The sequence below is a fragment of the Ochotona princeps genome, chromosome 21, assembly GCF_030435755.1.
Source record: "Ochotona princeps isolate mOchPri1 chromosome 21, mOchPri1.hap1, whole genome shotgun sequence".
NCBI classification, from domain to species: domain Eukaryota; kingdom Metazoa; phylum Chordata; class Mammalia; order Lagomorpha; family Ochotonidae; genus Ochotona; species Ochotona princeps.
Window position 1 is genome coordinate 6839768 of NC_080852.1, and position 8046 is coordinate 6847813.

At 39.0% G+C, this 8046-nt stretch overlaps 1 pseudogene; it reads left to right on the forward strand.

The window, feature by feature from the left end:
- The first annotated feature begins 7662 nt into the window (after positions 1 to 7662).
- Positions 7663 to 7797, forward strand: LOC118760315 (U6atac minor spliceosomal RNA; annotated as a pseudogene).
- Positions 7798 to 8046: the final 249 nt, after the last annotated feature.

The window sequence follows — 8046 nt, forward strand, 5'->3', positions numbered from 1 at the left end:
TAGACATCCTTTGTACAAAGCCATCCCTGAATGTCCAGCTGAGAATTTCTGCTAATTAATTTCCTTCTTCTGTAATAATTAAGGACCTTTAAAAGTCGTGATTTCCTCTTCTTTTTAATTAGATGCAATGATTAGAAAGTATTTCATATTACGCAGCACTTTGTTCTAATTGCTTGCATTCCTCACTTGCTTTAATTAATTTTAGGGAAATGAAAAAGCATTTCTGCCTTCAGGCCTTGGTGAACATTTGAGTGCAAACGTCTGTGAATAGAAAAACATACATGCGTGTAGCTCCATGTGTTGTTATCCCATTGACTTGGCTCAAGACAGATTCGAGAAGCAAAGAAAATGCATGATCCACGGACAGAGCAGGAATATTCTGTTCACATCCTGCTACCATTGTCTGACTTAAAGCAGAATTTAGACCTGTCTTCAGTGTTGCTTTGCCCTAGGCATTTGGGGATTAAAGGCTTGTAAGACTTTTTAAAAACTCTAATTGTCTTTCTATCTCAAAAACTATTAAGAGGACCAGTACAATAGCCTAGTAGCTAAATCCTCACCTTATATCCAGTGGCATCCCATATGGTTCGTATCCCACTGTTCCACCTTCCATCCGGGTCCCCTACTTGTGGCCTGAGAAAGCATTTGAGGATGGCCCAAGATCTTGGGACCCTGCAACCACTTGGGAGATCCTGCTTCCTGGCTTTGGATTGGCTTGGTTCCAGCCGTTGCAGCCTACTTGGGGAGTAAACAGATGGAAGATCTTTCTGTATCTCCTTCTCACTATGTATCTGCCTTTCAAATAAATAAATAAATAAATCTTTTTTAAAAAATCTCTTAAAATAGCTCACCATTTAACGACCTTGAAATTTGGTTCTTTGAAATGCCATAGAACTCAGTCCACATTTTGAAGAAGTTATTAGAGAGGCAGAGATCTTTTGGTTTGCACTCCGCATGCCCACCACAATGAGATCCGGGCCAGGTTGTCTTTGAGATTCAGGTCTCCACATAGCAAGAAGACTCCATTACATAGGCTATTGTCAGTACATCCTGTAATTTGCATGAAAAAGAAACTAGTCAGGAGTCAGATGTGCACAGCAACACCACATAATTCAATAAGGGATGCAGGCATTTTAACTACTTGGACTACACATCCACCCCTCATTTCACATTTTGCTGACTCTTAGGCATACTCCCCCATCTAATGAGAAGTGCTAAGACTAAAGTAATTAAACTACCATATGGAGTGATCTCTCTCCCTAGCTGGTCGGTCTTTCATTCTCATCTTTATCAGGAAATCTGGTAGCTTTTCTCATAGAAGTACAAGTTTACATATTTTGGGGAGTCTCCTAACTCACATTTTTGGGGAGAGTTGCTTATTTTCTCTCCTTGACACAGGTCCCGGTCTGTATGGTGATGGATCTGTGATAAGAGAAAAGAAAACAATCTGTACACAATCATGATGCTCACCTGATCAGCTTCTCTCGCCTTTCTGTTCTGTAGAAGCACCAATTTCTCATTCTGCGCATTTTTGCGCTTCATTTTATTCATCCTTGTGTTGCCATCTCCATGTTTTATTCATGTGCTCTTTGTCATCCTAGGTAAATTGTAAATTCCTCAAAGGAAGGGCCCACATCTGCATATTTATCTGCCACTGTGGAGGTCAGGGAGTGTTTGATCAACAAAAGTTACAGAACTGAAGTTAATAAATAGCTCAGTGGTCAAACCACAGAATTGGAAAGCAAATATCTTTTCCAACCAATATGATAACTGCAAGTCATTTAAGAAGTGGTCTTAATGGTATGTTTTTAAATTGTTTTTCACATGGATGGTCAACAGTGTTCTCAGTCTAGAGTTTGGCTAAGCCAAGCCTTCAGTTCAACAACATCAGCATTACTGGGACTTTGTTGGTGACGAAAAATCCTGGACTTTATCTCAGAACAACTGAATTGCAATATCCATTTTAATAAGATATCCAGACAAAAAAAATTGACAGTTTGGGAAAGTTTACTGTAAAAGTTTTCTACCATTATTGCCATTGTCATCACCACGTCTATCAGAATCACCGCCCTCAATTCTATCAACACCAGTACCACCAAAACACCAGAAACACCACCAAAACACTGTCTCCACCTCCTCTATCAGCACCAAAATCACCTCCATGACCACCATCACTTGTATGACCACCAGCATCATCGGCAACATCTCCACAAGTACCACAATCACTACTTCCTTCACCAGAGCCTGCCACTTCCATCAGTACCAGCACCACCATCATGACCATTAACAATAACCCCCTCCCAATTATTTGTTGAGCCAGAAAGTGCCCTGAGCCCTTAAAATATTTTATCCTATGAAATCATCATAACTTACCCATGTTAGTATTATTTTGGTCTCATTTTATATAACAAGATACCCAAGCTCCTAAGATCTATGTAGACCTAGAACTTTGTGCCTCACTTCTAAGGTCAAGTGCCTTTTAAATGAGACTTCATAGCAGACACAGAGATTGATCATTTTGAGTGCAAAATCCACCCAAGTGGTAGAAGTCGTGCATGGAAAAATTGTTCTCCTTGCTGTACAGGTGTCTCATTACAGTCCTTGAATTTTTTCTTTGAAATTTTATGACCAAGAATTCTTCCATGATTACTCTGCTTAACAGCCTAACAGCTGTTATATCCCTCCAGAGAGAAAAAGAAATACTAGAGTTAAGAAACCATAAATCATCATAACTTAGTATTTTAGAGCCCCTTAACTTTCAGTTCTTCCATTTGCTTAGGAAATTCACACACACACACACACACACACACACACACACACACACACACACACACACAATATGCAGCTTAAAGAAAATCCAAGACCTTAACCAGACCCTATTTATTTGATTTTATATAAAAAATCAGTGCTTTCTTGAATGTAAAGGCTTAAAAGAAAAATTCTTCAAACTAAAAACACGTGTTTCAATGAAATGAAAGATGATTTTGTGAGAAAAAAGCAGATATTTAAGGGAGATGGAATTATAAAGCAGTAGTTAAGAGCATCATCAGTCTTGGAATTCAGTTGACTTGGTTTCATGTTGGTTTGGAGGACTCGGCCAAGTTGCTGTCCTTTGCTTTTCAGTGGTGTCCTTCTCTGTCACATAACAGTAATAGTCACCACCTCTTATGGTCACTATGAACAAGACAGTATAAATGAGAAACACAGCTTTCAGAAAATAACAGACTTCACATTCAACAAATAATAACTGTGGTGAAGTTGTTTTCCCCAGAAGTATTTTTTCTTAACCAAATATTGTGTCTCTAGACTCCTCTTCTTTTGTAAAACAAACAAACAAACAAACAAACAAACAAAAAAACAACAAAAAAACCCCGAAACAAAACCTTTTTTACTTTTGTTGCCATGCTGGGAATGGATAAAAAGTTTTAAGGTGATGATTGATTTCAGGCTGTGTATTTGAAGTCTCTCCCTTTTCTCTTTTTTCTTCTCTTTCAAGTAGTAAAATCAACTCTCCCTGACCCAAGAGTAGCTAGCTGATCTTTTCTAAAGTCATGTGCATCAACTTAGTCTTTTCTATTTTCAGATCAATTATTACAATATTAGTTTAATTATTTTGTATGCAACCCTATTCAATAGTACAATCCGAAATCAAGGTTGTCTGTACTTGTAACACTCAATCCCAAGCCACACACTTCTGTAACACATTGATTTTAAAAAGCCTATTTATAAGCAAGCGGAACAGGATTTTAACTAAGTAGGTAAAATACTATTACCCCTATTTGGGGTAGACTTTGGTTTCTGACTCTCCCTCGTTACTCTCCAGTTTCCTTGGAGGCTGTAGTGATTGCTCAAATGGTTCACCAGCTAGTGAGATGTGACTCCCAGCATTGACCTAGATGTAGTCCCAGCCATGGCAGAGTGGACAGCACCATGAAGCAGAGTGCAGACTCTTCTCTCTTGCTCTCTCTCTCATATATATGAATGATTATATATATAATAAAAATAAAAGCATCAGAGAGATCAGAAATTAGGTTATCACATTGTTCCTTTCATATTCTCGCTAGACAAAATTTCATTTCAGTTAATGGGCATTCTCAGAGCTGCCAACGCCTATTAGTTTTACTATAAATATGTATTTGATTTGCTGTCCATTTTTAATAAAATCCAGGAGACTAAGAGATTCTTCTACTATCTCCATTGAAATTTTGTTGCCATTTTCTTGAGCGTAGTGAAAAATGAGTCTGTTACTCTCTCAGTCTGTTTATGCCTTCAAAAACACAAGAGACTAAGTAATTCATAGCCACTAGAAATGTGTTTTTCATACGTCTAGAGCATAAAAAGTCCAAGATTTATATAATATATAGTAAGTGCACACTTCCCATTGCCTATCCATACTTCTCACTACTTTCAAGTCTCTTCTTCCCCTGATCCTCCATTGTTAAACAATGTGATGGTTCTCCGTAGCCTACAACAATAATGGCTAACTCATCCTATATGTGGATCCAGCCACGCACGGCCTTATGTCATTTTCCCGTCTTCAGCATTCAAATGAGGTAAAAGTTACTAGCATGCACACATTGCCAATTAATCTAAAAAAGACCAAGGAAATTGTTTAAGGCCACATAGGCACTGGATGTCAGCTCTGGGTCTTGAATTTAATTTTGACTCCCATGTTGTATCTCTCATGCACCACCGTCTTTAGAACAGACATGAAGTGTCTTCATCTGCCATTCAGCTCTTGCCCATACTTGGTGGCGTCTAGCCAGCTGTATCTATTAACACTCCTGTAGAATACAGCAACATGGACCATCCCCTGTGAACATGCCTGGGGACCTTATTACTTCTGTGTTTTGTTTGTGCTATTTTCTCACTTCTCCTGGCATTACCCTGCAGATGGATGTTCAAATAGCCCCTAGCTCTTGGATGTCAACACTCACATTACATTCTTTGTAATTTTCTAATTAAAATGAAGCTCTCCCTCTTCCACATTTTGAGAGCACCTTGTTTGTTGCTGCAGCCACAGTTTTAATTGTAACTGGACTTGCCATGTAACTTTCTTGTAATCACAGTGCTCAATTAAGACTGAGGAGCAGAATGGAGTGTAAATATTTCCTCATCGCTCTTTAAATTTCTTACTCCCAAGTTGAAGAGACGTAGTTAAACAGTAGGAACAACATTTTTACGCCATTCACTTTGCATGTGTAAGTTAGCAAATGAAAATTACTTGTAGTATTATTATCATCTCTTTGGGGGTCTTTAAAGCAATACAAACGAAAATGACACTTGATTGATTTGATAATATTTGTTCTTTAGAAACTGTGAAATGTTACTAAAATAAACGTCCCCCTACAGTGAAGAAATTTGTTTTCTGTCTTCCTCCTCTTCAGCCAGGAGAATGGAACACAAATGTCCACGTGCAGACACTAAAGAATGTACCTATGAAGCTTCCTCATTTGTGGCACATGATGGTGGACCAGTGCCATGAGCCCTTCTTTGTTCTTTGTAACTTTATAAAACCTAGTCACAGCTCTAGTTACTTTTGATTTGTAACAGAGACAAGGTCATCCTTATAATAAAAGGAAATAAAAGAAGGAAAACAAGGTCTATATTTTCAAACCCTGAGATTCAATTTGTCATGAAGATCACTGACAGCTTTATTCTCTAGAGAGATGAGCCATCCTTTTTGCTGTGAAATTATCACTCCTTTTCAGATCTCGATGTTGTTGCTGAAGAATTGTAAGGCTGAGGCTGTAATGGGATGCTTTAACAATACCAAAGTGTTACATTTGAACCTTCACTTGTGAGACTGTCTTCTCTTTCCAGACAAAAGAAAAAAATATGATATGAATCCACTACTTGAACTGGGAGGATTGAGTGGGAAGCAGGCTGGCTCATTAGGCTGAGGAAAAGACCTAGAAGATGGGATGTTTTCTGAGAGCCACCTTGGGAATGAGAAAGCAAGACATATAACCAGCAATATTTGAAGGTCAGTTCAGGGGGGGAAAGACAGATGAAGTTAAGAAGAGAAATCCTTACTGACTCAAAGATATTATAGAGCAAAATAAAAGGAAATAAGAAATTGAAGCTCCAGTGGGGAGATGCTAAGTAATCCGAACGGAAGAGTTCGCAGTCTAGTTGTGAAATTTAACATACAACCATTCTGTCTCTCACGCACGAAGTTCTCCTGAAATTACTGAATGCCTGTGTGGTATCTTCCAGTAAGAGCATGGGCACTGGGAAAGCAAAAACACACAACATCAGTCCTTGCCTAATTCCTCATCTAAGACAGTGGGCATATGCAATCTGTATGTCTTCTGTAATAATAACAGAGTTGGATGTTTGCTGCAAAGGTTAAGAGACTGCTTACGGTGCACACACTTCAGATTAGTACTTGTTCTCCAGCACTACCTCTAGGTCCAGCTTCCTGTTAATCCATCCCACGAGGTAGCGGGTGCTAGCTTAAGTCCCTACCATTCACATGGAAGATCCAAATTGAGTCCTGGCTCCTGGCTTTGGCTGAGTGTAGCCCTGGTTGTTGCAAGCATCTGCAGAAAGAACCAGTGGATGAGTCTCTCTTTCACCATCTCTCTTCCTTCTGTCTTTCCTTCTGAATACATAAAGTACATAAAGTTTAAAAATAATAGTAATAACAGTTAACCATCCTGTTCGAATCCAATAATAGCTTGAGCTCACATTGCCATTGAGCACATGTTCAGATGTGGAGGAATCTAGTGTTTTCTTGTGATACTCCTCTTCATAGGTAGTATCAGAAATGTAAGTATGACTGAGTTTTATCCAAAGGTCACCACTAGCATGATGTGTTTCTGACAATATCAGAGGTTACAGCACAGTTCCTTAAAGCTGAAAGACTCACCACTGGCGATAATACTTGACGCCCTAGAACCTGGAAATTGTTTCTTCTACCCTTGATCCTCTGCTTGCTGATGTCGCAGGCAGTGAAATTACACTCAGAAAAGGGTGTTCATTGCTAGACGGTCTACCTCTTTTTCTACGACTTCATTTTAATTGCTTATGTATTATTTATTGTCATTTGAAAGATGGGATAGAGAAAAGGGTGGGGAGGAAGAGAATGCGCTTCCATCCACTGCGTTAGTCCATAGATACAACATAAAATGGGTGTGGGGAACTTGAGTTCAGCATCTGCTGCTTCCTCAGCAGGTAAAAAGGTAGGCTGCTCAGGAGCAGAGGCAGAACTTCCTTTCCACTCTTGGATCCAGGACTCAGACATCCCAAACAGGGGCTTAACTCATTGCACCACAACTCTGAGCCTGTTGAAAATTTCAATGTTACATTTTAGAATCATCCACGCAGCATTTTCCATGACTGGAGACTATAGACTAGCATACCTGGAAATGAAGATACCTTGCAGCATGCCTCTCTACTTCTGAATGAAAGGAGGCCTTCCCAATGAAACTGTTAAGTATACCTCGACAATAGGATACCAGGTATTCTGCCCTTGTCTCTATCTACAGTGCCGTGATAGCAGAATGCTGAACTTATAACTGTTGCTTAAGGACTATACAATTGTAATAATGTGGGAGAAAGAAAGAGTGAAAAGGATGGAAGAAGGGAGGGGAGATCCCCATACCTACAAAACTGTGCCATAGAAAATAGCCGTAATAACAAAGATACCAAAAAAAAAAAAAAAAAAAAAGGAGAGAAGGTTAGCACTCCCCTTGACAGAGATGGAAGAGGCCCTTTGGATTCGTAAGAATATATTACGTTCTCAATAAGGTTTAGTCTGAAGACACAAATAATTTCAATTGTTTTGATTTTTCCCATTTGTTTTTCTCCCTAGATGAATGCCTCAGTTTTCATAATCATATGGAAAGTCCCCTGGATATCACTTTGTAAGTCAATCCCAAAAGCCAAATAGAAAGTTGTCACTTACGTATTGTACCTCAGCCTTCATACTGTATGCCAGTTGATGCCTAATGTTTGTTTTCATTGACTCTTGATTGGATTATACTAAATAAAACTTTGGCAACACTAAAGAGGAAGTGAGGACGCAGTCTGTTATTCACC